Below are 15555 nucleotides of genomic sequence, written 5' to 3'. Positions count from 1 at the left end.
GGACGCGGTTTCGCAGCGCACAGCCCCGGCCGCGCTCCCGGCGCTGTGCCCGCCCCCGAGGAGGAGGATCCCGGCGGCGGGACGGCCCCGCTCAGCCCCCTGAGCGGCCGCGTCGGGCCCGCCGGGGTGGCGGCGCTGATCTCCGCTGTCAGCCCTGCGGAGGCTTCGTCCCGGGCTGCAGCCGCGGAGGCGCTCGGTAGGAGTGGGGGGAGAGTGAAGGCGCAGCGGTGTCACCCACCCCCGCCGCGGCTTCGCTGTAGGACACGAGGTTTCAGTGTTCTGACGTTGTCCGTGTGCTCCTGCGTAAAGTCGTGGACAGGAGTAGGGGAGGCGCCCTGGCACGCATAGCCCGGCAGCCGCGGCGCCGTGGGTCGCTAATCGTCGCATCCCTTGGATCAGCCTGAGGATGCCTGTCTGTGTGGAAGTAGAAAGCTGCTGCTGCTCCTGGCTCTTGGGAAAGAGGCTGACCAGCGTTGACGGGTTTTGCCCAGTTTTGGTAGTTCCTTACAAAACTTGGTCGAATTAGACGAGTGTGAGAAGAAACCCAGATTCTGCTGCTGGCTGTGCATCCGCTGTATCGTTGGCCGAGGATCTCGTAGGTGCCGTGTAGAGGGAAAAATCATAGGCAGTAAAACGAATCTAATCATATTTAGTGCTTAGCTCCACCCAAAAGTGCATAGAGGGAGGTGAGTGTATGATGTTCTCAGCTTTTTCTTTTTTAAGAAAAGAAGGAAACATGACTCTCGCGTTTGCAAAGAAACCTTGGGAGTCATGACGCACAGCGGCTCATAACCCAGCTCTTTTGTACCTGTTTATTTGCTTAAAACTTTTCGTAGTTTGCAGCGTTAGGAAATTGTGTGTCGGGTCTTAATAAGAGGGCCAAATTGTGAAGCAGAGGGCAGGGTTGGTGCAATACACGAGGTTCAGCTGTTTAACCTGAATAACTGTTTAATTTGCTCATGCTAGAATACTTAGTGAATTTAAACTAAATTCTCTTTCATATCTCTAGGAGAGCACGAAGCCGCGTTGTATTTTTTTCTTTGTTTGCCGATACCGCACCACCGAGGAGGTTGTTGGGGGGTGCTGGAAGGAAAAGGCTCTCTGCGGAGGGGGAGTGCGCGCTGTTCCTGCGGCACCTGCTTTGGGACTGTTCTGTTGTTCCTGCTGGTTTCGCTCGCTCCTGCGGGCTGAGCTGAGGGCGGCCAGGCGGCGGAGGCTCGGTGAGGCCGGCGGGCGCGGCGCGGGACGGGGCTCCAGGCGCAGGTCACTGCCGGGCGGTGGGACCGCGCGGGGGCCCGGAGCGTTCGCATCCCGCAGGACCCGCGGGGGCGGAGCGGGGCGGGCGGCGCCTGCACGTGACCCGGGCCCGCGTGACATCACGGCAGCTCCGCCGCGGCGCCGGGAACAACGCTGGGAAGAGCGCTGGGAGCAGTGCCGGGCCGGGCTGGGCCGCCCCTCCCGCCCGCGGCTCGGGCACCTGCGCCACGGGGGGCGGCGGCCGCGCATCGCCGGGAGCCGCGGCCCGCGCCGGTAACTTTTCGCGCTGGCTCTGGCTGTGGAGGCGGCGGCGCCTCCTCGCCGCCCGCGGGGCCGTGACTCACGGCGGGGGACAGGGACGCGCTGTCCCGCCCCGCGGCCTGCGGCGGCCCGAGAGCCGCAGCGTTCCCTGGAACCCGGAGCTGGCGGCGCAGCGCCGCCCGCCCGCGTCGTGCTGCTGGCCGGGCCGGGCGGCGCTGGAAGGTGCTGGAAGGAAGAGGGACGGCGGCGGCCCGTCCCGCTGAGGCGCCCGGTGCATGGCGGGGTGCGGGCCGGGCCGGCGGCGTCCCCCGAGTGGGGCCCGGCGGACGGGAGGGAAGGCGTCGCTCTCTCGGCCTGGGTCCGGAGCCCAGCGCCGGCTCTGATGCGCGGTGTGTGCTGGCGGGGACTGCGCGGTCGCGCCGTCGGAGAGAGTCCCTCTGCTAAGGGGACCGGAGGCGTCTGGGAAGCGGTGTCAGTTTCTCCTGGCTGTTGTCGAGCATCTGAAGAGCCCCGGTTTCTTGTCTGCTTTCTCTGGAGGTGCTGTCAGGAGATGTTTACTTGCTTTGTGGTAACTTGTTAGCTTTCCCCTCCTCTCAACTTGCAGTTCTCTATGTCATTCACCTGTTGCATCCTGTCAACCCAGGTCGCAAGTTTTCCAGGACAGAAACTTGTCTGTCAGTTTGCATGGTGCTGTTAAAAGGTAACTTCGCTTACGTTGGTGGTTACTCTTCATTGTGCCATTTCACCGACGCTTATGGTGCTAAGGTCCACAGATCTGTTAAGACAGGATTTTGTTACAGGCCAGAAGCAAACCTTGGATCATCGGTGATAGAGAAATGCTTTGTCTCCTCAGACTTGCTTCCCTTCTTTTCTTTTTCCTAAAGGGATAGCTGGGCCCTTCCCTGCAAGGCTTTTTTGAGGGAGTCTCCAACACTGAGTCATGTTTCTGACTAACAGTTTGGATCACTGTGTCAGCCAGTTTCTGGCTATGACTGCAGGTTATGTTTGTCTGTAGGGAAGAGTCCTCTCAGATCTGCTTCTTGTTCCAAGGTTCATGGAGTTGATCTTCTGTTCCTGGGTGTCAGAGAGAAGGCTATACCTGAGGATATTCGTTACATTTTAATTATGGAAGCAAAAACTGTTTGGAAACTTCAGCCAGTTGTTGCTGACCTCAACCCTTCTATTATTTGGGCTGTGAAAAGAGGGCATTGGACATGGTATGCATTGTGCCAGGACGAGGTGGAAGTTTGTCTTGCTAGACTTCTTTGCCATCATACCTGTGGCATATTCACCAGAAGATACCTCTGTTGCAAGGCTTCTAAGGGCAGACTGATTGTGTGGCTTCCTGGTGTGACCCCTTTTTGAAATCTAGCACTTGCAGTGATTCTTTCTCACACATGCGTATGCCCATACATCCTTTTTAATACAGGAAGGCCAGCTTTTGCAGGAGAAAAACCAGAGTGAAAATATTTAACAACTTTCTCCCAGACCCCCAAAATAAAAGGTGGGGGGAAAAAACCTAAACCAGCCTGAGTGGGGACAGAAAATGGGTCATTGTGGAGCTGCATGGGAGTTCTGTAGCTGCTGGAGGAAACTTGCACTCGTGTTGCGCAACACTCGTGCTATGAAGGGATGCAGGGAGAAATACCACAGCAGGGACTATATATATATATATATATAAATTGCCTAATCTAAAAAAAATAGAGACAGGAAACTTTATCACAGAATTAGTGTGTCCTGGCAGTGTGCCTGGGGTTGCTGTCGCTTGCTGTTTCCAGTTACTGCTGCTGCAGCTCCCTGTGCCTTGTCAGCATGTTTCCCTCACCAGCTGTCTGTGCAGGAAGGCAGGCGGAGGCTGTGCAGGACGGGCATGCAGCCGTACAAATACAGAGCAGGAGTTTGCTGCCTTAGCCCTGTCTTACACCTGCAGGAAGAGTCGTGTTTCCAGTGTGTTAAAGTGCATTTGAGTGCTATGACTTTCTTTTCCTTTCTCTTGGATTAATCCTCGCAACTCTGCATGCTTGTTCTGAGGTAAACAGAAGAATTAATATTTTGCTGTTGTTAAATGTTTGATCAGCTGGTGATGGTCTCAGATCTCAGAAGTATCTCTCTTAAAATTAGATCTGGTCTGTGATTGTATGGCTGTCAAAATGGACAGTTTTCAAAATTCCAAGTTTTGATTTTAAAATCTTTAATTATTGCTGTTTTTCAGAAGTGATCCCATCTGCCTAAGGAAGAGTATAGAATATAATGTGCTTTGTCTTGGGTGCACTGAAGGATGATCCTGCTTTCTGCTCTGGAAGCAGCTGCTGTGAAAGTCTCATTGTTGCAGATGTGTGGGTCTTTGCATGTTGAATAGGAAAGCTTATCAGATTGTCACTCTCCCTTTTTTTCCTCCCCCACAAAGTAATGAGATTCACACACCTGACAGTCTTGGAGAGAAATTAGTCTTCCAGAACTGTCAGAGGTGATCCTGTCCATGGTGGTGGGGGTGGAACCTACATGATTTTTTAGGCCTGTTCCAATCCAAACCATTTAATGATTCTGTACAAAGATACCTTGTTTAATTGGGGGAGAATGTTCTGCTGATCTGCTGTAGGATGTGTTAACTCGTTTTCCTTACAGCATAATAACTTAGGAAGGCAGAGCCACATTCTCTTGCTGTGGAAATTCTCTTGGTGGGAAGGAACTTCATCCTGGGAGGGAATTCAGGGGAGTGCTTCTTTCTGATAGGTACAGGTCTGCATTAAGGCTGTAAACAGGTTGAACTTGGTCATTAGACCATACTTCTGCTAGTACACAACTATGATGTTTGACTTAGCATTTTCATTGTAGTTACTTTAGGTTTGAGAGATGTTTATAATATTGTTCAATTAAAAGAGGCTGTCCATGTTCAGTCAGACCTTAAAAATTTATCAGTTACAAATGGTACAATGTCTTCCTTTAGCACTCCTGTGTCAGTTTTGTTGTGTGGCTTTCTGCTCAGGACCAAATACTTTTTTTTCCATATTTGGAACATAGATTCCTTTCTTGCGTTCCCACTAAAAGGGAGACACCTCTCAAGGTAGTGTAACTTGTACTTTTATATCTGGAGATCTCAAAACCAGATTTCCTGTAAAGCAAAATTACTTGGTTTATGGAGTGTCAAAAAGAAAATGTTAATGTGATTTACATAATTCTGGTGTAATATTATAAATCACTTTGAAGTATGCCCTGTCAAGCTCTTAACAATCTTATTTGGGGAGGACAAAGGTTAACTAAGGTAGTGCACAGAGGAGAGCAGAGCATTGCAGACCTTCCCAGTAGGTTTAAGGAGGGGAAAAGATAAATGTTTATTTAGTAAGAAGTTGGTGAAGAAATGAAGAGAAAATGTTAAAGAATGAGAAATCTAGTTCTTGTTTTGAGCAGACCCGAACTAGTGCCTATGAGGATTAAGTAGGAGAACTACCTTGTGGGATGTGAGAATTGAAGCAATTTAAAAGCTGGGCTGCAGAGTCAGGTTGTATTGTGTACTCATAGAAACCTCTCCGAGATGTAAATAAGATGTTAGTTGAGTATCAGACTGATTGCTAAAGCACATGACTGACAGGAGAGTAGGTGTCTCCTGGCATGTAAGGCTTTCTAGTTTGTTTAAAGGTTTAAAAAAATATTGGCAAATATGCTCATAAAATTTCTTGAAATAAGCAGGGGTTGGAAGTTGTATCCTCTCTCCCTCCCGGGAGCAGGGCAGTGTTGGCCCATTGGTCCCACTGCATCTATAAGGCAAACAAGGTCTATTGGTTTAAATCAAGACTTCTCACTTGCTGATAGAAATCATGATTAAAGTTAGTGATTTAAATAATTCATTTAAACTTCATGTTGCATTTGATAATTTCTTAGAAGGCAGCTTTAGTCTAATCAGGCTCATCTATTACTGCTTCTTACCAAACAGGACCATACTATATATATATATATATATATATATATATATATATATATATATATATCCAATTATGCTATTATATCACAGTAAATGTTTACATTACAAAACGGTCAGCTGTATTTACTGGGTGAATTTCTTTCCTCATGACTTCTACAAAACTTCATTTGAATAAAAAGGTCAAATGAAATATGCACTTTCTTATAATCCTACTATAATCAGACAAATCATGCACTGGATACATAAGAAAAAATATGCTTGTTGTAGTGTGCTATTAAATGATTGATTCTATCAGGGTAGTGTTATCTGTACTTAGCAGAATGAACTGGTTGGTTTTGGTAATTGTCTCTTTCCAGATCTTAGAATGAGCATAACTCATCATCCCAGAGATTCTAAGAGAGAGATATCTCCCACTTGTTTTATGCTGCCTCCACCAGCTTTGAGTGAACTGAACTAATTTAATAAGTGAATTGGAGAAACTAATCTTTCTGCCCCCCTTTTTTAAGAAAGATTTGTTTTGTACTTCAGTGGCTTCTGTGGACTTAGTGACTTTCTTGCGTTTAAGAATTAGACTTTTTAGACATTTTCCAGTAGCCATGTCCTGCTTGAATAGGGGTGCATGTGTTTGTTTAAATGGTTGTTTTAGACTTCATCACAGATTACCATTAACTTAGAAAATAAATTGCACAAATGTAATCTTAAAAACTGTATGTAAAACCCATTTAAAGGAACATGTTTGGAATATAAGTAGTCTCATCTAGAGCTCTTACGAAATGAGGGCAAACAGGTAGGCTTCTGTAACAGCTCTGTAGTGTATCTTGGTTGCCAGGGACATACATGCAGAAATGTGCCAGCCCCCAAAGGACTCCACATGCCTTTCCAGGGATTTTTGCTGGAGGATTTCACAGTCAGGCTGTCAGGTAGGCACACACGTAGTGGCTTTTTGCGCGCCTACCGGCAGAAACTCACATGCAGCTTTGTGTGGGCACGTGAACTTGCACTGGAGCAGCCTTTGAGACTTGCTGTGGTGGTGCATGCCTTGACATGCAGGCACACATGCACACTCAGTCCTGTGGGCAGCCCTCAGCAGCGTGCATTGGCTTGCATGAGAAGTGCCACCGAGGCAGGGCAGCTCAGCCAGCTGCAAGCTCCAAGAGTAGGAGGAGAAGCTGTCACCTGGCCCTCAAACAACTTTGTGGTTCCACTCTTCTGATTGAATGCTTCCCACCTTTGGCCACTGTGTGCAGGAAAGGAATAATATGCTGATTTCTGTGAAAGGGCCAGGAAGAAATTCAAAAGATGGCTTTTGTGTTTACAGCTGGTGAGGTGGACATTCTCAGACACCTGCATGTCTGCACAGGAAGTCCCAGGTAAGGATATAATTTAAGATCCATATAGCATGTGGACAGGCAAGGTTGCACTAATGCACCTTTAAGGAAGGTGTCAGAACCCCTTCCTTAACAAAGGAAGAGGGAACTTCGGTTGTGAGGAGTGTTTTAAAATGAAAAATAAAAATTTAAAATGTAAGATATAAAATAACTATGGATCATACAATGTAGTCTCTGTTATTTGTGTGTGTCTGAAAAGCAGGGACATAGCTCTCTGTCCTGCATGGGACTGAAGAAAAATTTTTCCTTGGTCTGCAGAAAGCTCCCAAGCTGCTGTTTGTTCTTCTAGAAATGGAACAAGAGTGGAGAAAGGAGAAACCTTTGCCTGAAGAAAGTATGAATTTTCTCCCTATCAACTGTGTTTTAAGGGCATTTTCTAAAGTGCTGCTTTTAAGCAGCAGAACTTGGGGTGAGGGCTGAAGAAAAAAAACAAGAAGAGACTGCAGACTTTGTTCTCCCTTGTTTCAGTATCATCTCCCGCTGCTACTCCCTGATACTTGCTCTGGGTGGTGCCTTTAGCAGTGTCCCAGAATCAGTGGGCCATCCACACCCTTCTTACTTGACACAAGGATCAAAATAAGAAATGGAGCCATTTTTTGGCTTAGTCCCATTGCCTACTCCCACACGCTCATACACGTGCTGTATTTTGCAGCCCTGATCTTGGATTTGCATTTATTTCTGAGAAGTCAAGGTGATAGGAGCACTCTGAGAGGATAATGTTTGCTTGCTGGCTTTGTGCAGACCCTGCTGGATCATCAGTCTTTGCAGGATCACAGGCTTCTCATTTGTCCATGGGTGATGTGTGATGGCTTCCTTCTTGTGGCATGGTTGTACCAGAGTTGGGGATAATAGACTGTACTCCTTGCAGCAGGATACTTGTGACAAACTGAGATGGTCTGATGGTTATGTTCTTTTGTGTTTTTCTGTTAGAGCCTTTATGCAGACTATCAGTCTGTTCTGTGCTGTGTTATTGGGGCAATAGGAAAACATTGGTCTGTTAGCACCTCTGGTCTCTTTGTATCTTCATAGGGCTCTTTCTGCATGGATGAGGGTGAGGCCTGGGCGCTTGGAGACAACCTGTGGGGAGAGTCAGTGGCTCTGTTTTCCAATCTGGTGGGTGTGCCGTGAGTGCAGCCATTTCACTGGCTGGTGTTTGAGCGGTGGACTCTGTCCGGCTCTGGACTATTTTCCAGCTGAGTATTTGTGGTGATGTCAGGCAGTGTGAGAAGGGAACATGACTTGGCAGGACAAAGTCTGCAGAAAGTTCAGCTCCACATTTGGCCAAGAGCCTTGAAGGGAATGAGATCTACACACACATTCTGCTATACAGCCTGTCACACGCCCCCTCACATGCTCCCTTCCTGTCACACAGATCTTTCTCTCACTTTCAGACCTTTAACCCTTCCCTCCTACCTTCTGCCTGGTGGGTTTATAAAATTCAGAAAAGTCCTCCTTATTTTGTTGATACTGTACCTTGTGAGGGTTCAGTTCCAATGACCCCAAAACAGAAATAGCCCATAGAGGCCAGAATTCAGAAGAGTAGTCAAAAGCAGGGCAAGTTTACTTTGCAACAAAGCTCTTAATAGTCCTTTATTCTGACCTGCACCCCTCTGCCAGTCTTCACTGTGTGTCTTGGCAGCTCTTCTGATCTCCTTTATTGCTCTGCTGCAGTCTTCTGGCTTATTTAGGTTTGGATATGTACATCTGCAACCCTGCCTCTCTCATCCTGCTCTTCTAAGAGCAGTATTAGCAAAACCTGTCAAAATAGATCCCTGATGGTGGTTGAGTGGGGAATAGACTAATAGTCAAGCTTACTCTGAAGCAGTTTAGAACTCTGTTCCAGTATCCCTCTGATGTGTTCTTTATTATGGATATTTCTGTAGTACTGCAGTTTCTTCCTGACCTCTTGCTACATCTAGGGATGATACTTCTATGAATGGGAATTGGTGCTTTTTCCCTACTGCCCTGAGGGGAATCTTAATGAGTTTCCTGCTTGTTTTGCAATCCAGTACTGTATTTCTGGTTTGCCTGTGAACGGTAGTATTTGTTTTGATTGATGCTTTTGGGTGGAATGGAGCTTGGATACGAAGTGTTATATAGAGACATTATTAAGAGGCTGTTTTCTGGAAACAATCTTGTATCAGTTATGGTGATGTGCAGCATACTGATGGAAGTACTCCTGGGGTGGGAGGAAAGGAGGAAGTCAGAAAAACGAACAAACAATTTTATTGTAAGCAGCTCTTCCCTTCTGTTCTTTCCTTTTTGCCTCTATTCTTCATGTTCTCTAGTGTCGTAGCTGGTAGAGGATGGAGAAGACCAGTTTGGAAGAGAAGGTGGTCTGGACAAAGGATAAGAGTTGAGGGCTTCTAAGTTCTCTTTTTGTTTTTCTTTTTGGCTTTGCTGTGATGGATCCTATGGCTTTATGTGTCTTTTGTCATCTTATCTTCCTGGTAAAATGGTATAGCTGCTTCTTTTTTGCCTTCATCTGTTTTAGTAGCTCAGTGCTGTGAATGGACTGTGCCGTGTTCCTGCTCAGAGGAGTCAACAGCAGTTTGAAGTTCTGTGTTGAAGAGATGCTCTGAGACAGCCTGGGGAGCTGAGGAGATTTCCCTTTCGTGACGCCAGCTGATAAAGGTGCTTGGCTAGAATAGGCATGGATCATGAAATATTGTTCCCTTACTGCATAGTTGAGATGAAATAATTTTTTAAGGAAACAGGTAAAAAAAAAATCAGTATGTGGGATTATTTATCATTATCATTTTCTACCTGCAAAAAAAAGGTCTGCAGTGTTCTTTTCTAGACATAATTTAGTTGCATCTCCACTACCAGCATGTTATTTTGGGTATTGATTCTTGCTTCTCTCATTTTTTCTTTTTCTTTTTAGTTCTGATCTCTTGCTTCAGGTTGGAAATAGCATTGGGATGACTTCTCAGATCTGCTGTGAGTCAGACTCATGTTTCCCTGAAGCAGGGCTATAACATCTGTGGGACTAAGGGTCATAAAGGAGGAATGTATGATCCGTGGTGAAGCTTTTGGCTGTAATGTGGTGCTTCAAAGAAGATCCACAATTATTGAGGAGAGAGGCTTCTGTAATTCTGCCCACTCCCTTCCAACTTCTATGCAAGCCCCATTTAAAAAAACCCAGCTTTTCGGACCTAGTTGGTTATTGTCATGGCTTCTGATCTCAGTGATACTGAGTATTATTTCTTGTCTCCTTTAAACTCTGTTCTCTGGGAAGACAAAGGAAACTCTGGGTTGTAAAACTGTGGCTTCAAAGAATGCCTGACTGTTACGTTTTGCTATGTATAATTGTGCAGAACAAGATATTGATGGCTGAGTAAATATAGAGAAGGCGCCCAGAAAGAAACTGAGTCTGTGGTCCTGATTTCCATGATGTCATGCAGTGGCATTTATAGAGAAACCGAGGTGGTGGGGTCAGATTGCATTTTTGGCCTACAAGTTGGATATGATGAGCTGTCAGTGCATGAAGGGTGTGTAAGAGCTGGTCAGCAGCAGGAATAATGAGCTGCAAACATCTCAACTTTAGTTTTCCAAACTGGAGGGGGATTTTGTTAGTAAGCAGATTCTTTTACAGTAGGAAGTTTTGTTGGTTGCTTGAAAACTTTTCACATTTGATTTTATTCTTTTTTTTTTTTTTTTTGGTTGGTCATGTGTGTATCAGGTGCTGTAGTTAGAAATGTGAAGGAATGACAGTGTTAGCCAATACAGGAGCCCTAGAAAGAAAAACAGACATGCAAACCAAAACCACCTTTGCATGGATACATTTAGATGTGCAAGAGGAAAAGGCTTACTGCTAGGATAGCTAAATTTGCTTGGAGAAATTGAGTGCTACTGGCAAAAGAATGTTGTTCCCTATTCAAAGTGAATTTCCTGAGGGAAAAATTGCTATTGTAGTTGATGCTGACAAATTCTGTGGACAAGGCCCCAGGCTGGATTCCCTCCCTTCCCCTTCCCAAGAAGTGGCACAAAGCTGCCCTTTGCTTTTCTGCTAGCAGGAGGGGGCAGCTGCTCTGCTTTGAGTGTTTCATCCTCCTGGGAGGAGAATAGATGGGATTTTTCCTACAGGAAAAATCAGAGACTGTCGTGCTTCCTGCCATCTGAAGGTCGGTGCTGATAATGGTGTTGAGCTGTCAGTCCTAGCCAGACACGGGGGATTGCTGTAGTTCAGCTACAAACATCAAGTTCTGCTCATGTTCATCCCTGTGGGTGCTGCAGAAGTTGGTGTCCCTCTAAAGTGGCTGTGCTCTGTCCCCTCCCCATGTTGTGACACTGGCTTCTCAGCTCACCTGGCCAGACAGAACTGAGAAGGGGTGACTTGTGATTTTACAGGATGGCTTGGAGGGGAGGGTAGGATGGACGGATGCTGCTACTGTCACATCTTCCTTGCTGTAAGCCTGTGCATGCCCTGGTTTTGGCCATTCCTGAGGTGGCTGTACTCTAGGTTAGCCAGAAGCTTGAAAGCTGAGGTGACAGTAGAAAGCCCAGCGAGGCTAGAGATTTTTTTTACCCAGGTCAGGACTGTGTTGTTTTCCAGAGTTCAAAGGAACTTGTGTCAATGGCCTTTTAAAGGACTTTTGTGGCAGCAAGGTGATATCACTCCTGATATCATTTGTTACTCATTTCCAGTTCATTAACCAGGCAAAATTCTTATCTTCTTACCATAATCACTCCCTCCCTCTCCCTGTTTCCCTCCCCTCTCTCTCTTCGCTTCCCTCTTCTTCTCCCTCTTCCCCTATCCTCTTGTCTGCCTCTTTCTGTCTCCCTTTGTCAGAGGGACTAATACTTCCTTGCAAACAGGAAGAGAGGCGAGAGCAGCCCTGTGTGCAGTGTGAATGAACTCCAGTAACCCCATCTCCTTTCTCCTCCAATCAGTTGCAGAACCAAGGACATCTGGCAGTTGGGAGAGAGGGAGGGAGGAAAAATAAAGGCACAGCCCATTTCAGGATCTTACCCACCCTGAAAGTAGTCACACGTATGCTCTGTTTTCTTCTTGCTCCTTGTGTTGACATGGCTCTCTTTGATCAGGCAGAAACCAAGAGTTGAAGGGAAGGGCAAAGTCAAAACCCCAGCCTTTGCCAGGCAAGGTACAATGAGAGGCAGGTGAGAGAGCAGAGGGAGCCTCTGCTGCTGGATGAGGCATGTGAGCAGGAGAGCTGACTTGCAAAACAGTTGCTGTTAGGGGTGAGCTCTGCAGAGCCTGTAGTTTCCTGGGTGGGACTGCAGTCAGCACATTCTGTCATCATCCGATTTAAAATTTGGGAAGCCATATTTCCAAAATGAGGGAGTCTGCAGGTTCTGCAGGAAAGAAACAAATCTTGTACTCTGCAGATGGTGGACAAGGAACAAGTTTGGTTGTTTGGACTTTTTAGCAAGCAGAAGTACTTTGGGCTTACTCTGCCCTGATTTATTGCATTATGTTTGGTCATACAGTTGTGCCTTAAGATTCTAATTCACTTTGCTAACCCATTTGTTCACTTGTTTCAGTCCTGTATTCCTTCTTGCCCTGATGTGGGGTGAAACTGGCTTGGAACTTCTGTTGCTTCCATTGTTTATAATAGATACTCTCCACTCATGGAATAGCTAAGTTGTATTGAGTTCAGATTCAGAAATGTCCATAGAACTCTTTGCATTTTGGTTGTAATTATAAGGTCTAGTTCTGGAAGGAAAGTTATGGAGACTTCCAGTCTCCCAGTACTAAGCTTTAGGGTGTTTTTCTGTAACAGCTAGACTTTTCCTGACTCAGTGTTCTTTTAGGCATAGTGTCTTTCAGAGTTACACCTTTCTCCTCTTCCCAGTACTCTTTCAACCAAGTGACATACATTTGTTTATTTTAATCTTTTCAGTTGTTAGTCACTTCTGCTGTTCTCTGAACTTTGCTGTGGTTTCCATACCTGACCTGGGTAGGAGACAGCATGCCTTGTGTTGAGACCAAACTAAACCCAGTGAGAGCTGGATGCTGCAGTGAGCCCACTTCAAAGGGAGAGACAAATGCCTGGGCAAAGGCCATGCCAGCAGTCAGCAAAGTTATGGATAATAAAGGAGTTGGTCAGCAGCAGGAGTAAAACCCAGAGTAAGGCGGGGGACAGGGGGAGGCAGGATCTGAAACTCAGAGCTAGGGAGGGAGAGGTGGCAATTAAGACCCTTAACTTGAGGGCAAGAGACCAGAATGCAGCTGTGCAGCTGGGAGTGACCCGTAGGACTCTTCTGCATAATTGTCAGTGGTGGCAACAACTTAAAAGGCTCACAGAGCAGTGCTACAGTCTTCAGCTGCTCATGGTGAGATGAAGTTTAGCTGGACAGCAAATGAAAGCGATCAGGAGCTTTTCTTTATCAGCTTGGCACTGACGGTGGATCGCAAACTGCTTCCAGTTTGTGGTTACCTTTATGCTTCTGGGAGATTAAAATGGATAATGCGATTTCAAACAGTGTCCTTGCAGTTCCCTGAGAGAGGGCTTTACAGCAGGGACACTGGGCTAGTCTGTTCCCTGAGAGTTGCAGATCTGTTTTTTTCCATTCTTTGTAAACATACTGTTCAAAATCATTCTTTACACTATCCTGTTGCACTGCTTTTCACATTTTGCATTTTCGTGGTTTGTCCCTCCCATTGTCAAGGTTATTATTTTTCCACATGAGTTTTGACAGTTTTCACACATAATATTACTTCATTTTCAAAGCGACAGATTCATTTTCTGTCTTGGAAGGTACAGGGTATCTTTTTCAACCTTTTCCTAATTGAAACCTGTTATATGTATACTTCTGCCTCACTCATAGACCTGCTGTCTGTTTCAGCATTTCTTGAGAAATATGATGATGTAGAGGGAAGGAAGAAGAATGAGCCAACATGAGCTGGGAATAATCTTTGTTTCTTTGAGTCAGCTACAGGGTAGTACCAAGTTCCTAGGGAACAGTTGTGAAAACACACTGGCTGCTGGACCAGACACAGTATAGCAAGAACATTAGGTCACAAAATATGGTTATTCTGTATGAAAGGATTGGAACAGTGGTGCCTCTCAAGGGGCTTAGTTTTCTGCTGGTGCTGTAGAGTCACGTGAAATCTCGGTCTAACAGGTAGGGGTTTTTTCTTGGCAATTTAGATCTGCAGCCAGCATTTGATACCCAAGGTAGCGTCATCACTGTGTAAGTTGTGCATTTAGGTTTCAGCAGAGGTCATTATGCACTGCCCTGGGCCCAGCTTTCAGAGATAAATGCTAGCACCCAATGTGAATCTGTATTGCGTGTCAGAACACATTAGAAGCCAAAATGCCAAATTATATCCCTGCTTTAGTTACCTCTGAAAGATAGCCCTTCCTGTCAGATGCATTTGTTTACCAACAGCCTATTAAGGCCCATGCACAGAGGTGCAGTCCTGTTGACACACAGTGAGCACAGTCATGTTAGCATATGTACACAAATGTGAGGTCTCTTCTGCTGATGCTGACATGCTGCAGAGTGCATGCTTGTGATTCATTAGAGAACTGAAACATAGCTATATATTTTTGCCTTGGCAGAAACTGTAGGATACTGTAATTTACAGGGCCAGGGCTGTGATGAATAAATCTTGTTTTGAAGGATCACAGAGACTTAAACAAACTTCCTAAAAAGCTACTCTTTCCTCTGAGCATCCATTATTTGGAGGTAAAGGGCTTGTTGTACTAGTCCTCTGATTATTCATGTATTACACGGTACAGTTTCTTCAGAGATGTGCTTGCATCTGGTCTGGTGCCTGATCCTTAAACTCCTCACAGAAAGCACCAAAGTAGGAATACAAGGGAGAAGACAGCACTGTCTAGCAGAAGTGTCGCAGTAACTGCATCTGGCTCATTTGGTTTCTTTATGATCTGTGCTGCCCAATGGTATCTCCTTTGCTTGTCCTCAGTGAATGTAGCACAATAGTTTGGTATATTCTGTAGTTTAGTCTGTTGATGACAGGTCAGATCAAAGTCTTCCAGAAGAATGTGTAAGTGCTTCAGCTGACTTAGAAGAGGACTCAACTGAGGGAGTGGGATGAGACTGTTGCTGGAGGAAGAGATGAATGTTTCTGGTGTTTAGCATGAGGTGCAAGAGCCTTTAGTCTCTGAAAAAAGCAGTGCCTTGTTGTAAGAGTGCTGACCTGGAGATCATCTGAGTTGTTCTGTTGCCTCAGGAAAGAAGGGGAGATGGAAGAAATGGAGTAGGGTGAAGCTGATGGCAACACATTTCAGAAGTGTTCAGCGTCGTATTTGAGACATGGGTGGCAAGGGCTGGCAGAAATTTGTTTCCATCAGCCTTTCGTCTCTACGTGTTTCCTCATGTATGTCTGCTCACCAGGTTACTCTGTTCAAGATGCTGCATTAGAGAGAAGTGGTTGCTTCATCTTTTGTCACATGGCCACTCCTGGTTTCTAAAACTGAAGGAGCTGAAACAGACAGTGGGAGGCAGCACAGCAGACTGTGTCAAGACAGTGTTCCCTCTTGCAGTTATGGCTTGCACCACCTTTCTGCATTTTTGGTTGAAGTTGTGGTGCAAATTGGAAGGTGTGAATCTCTAATAATGTGATTATGAGTACAAAAGTAGACAAGATTTTTAGTCATGTAAAAACAATCCTCATGCATTTCTGTGAAAACTAAGTCTCAGGCCTAGTTGTACAGCCTCTCACTTGTGTGCACGTGAGGAAAATGCTCTTTAGGCTTCTTTACCTAGCACCAGAGTGCTGCTGTTCATGTCAGTTTT

At 45.9% G+C, this 15555-nt stretch overlaps 1 protein-coding gene across 9 annotated transcripts in view; it reads left to right on the top strand.

Moving 5' to 3' along the window:
• The first annotated feature begins 79 nt into the window (after positions 1-79).
• NR1H3 (nuclear receptor subfamily 1 group H member 3) overlaps positions 80-15555 on the top strand; it is a 31912-nt gene continuing 16436 nt past the window's right edge. The window contains exons 1-3 of one of the 9 annotated variants that reach the window (XM_082284044.1): positions 5557-6357; positions 6756-6807; positions 7084-7159. The gene's annotated coding sequence lies outside the window, so the exon portion shown is untranslated. The other 8 variants (XM_082284041.1, XM_082284040.1, XM_082284042.1 and 5 more) reach the window with 8 other exon arrangements.

This window comes from Coloeus monedula, assembly GCF_965178545.1.
Source record: "Coloeus monedula genome assembly, chromosome: 6".
Classification (NCBI taxonomy): domain Eukaryota; kingdom Metazoa; phylum Chordata; class Aves; order Passeriformes; family Corvidae; genus Coloeus; species Coloeus monedula.
This window is presented reverse-complemented; position numbering and strand designations above follow the sequence as displayed.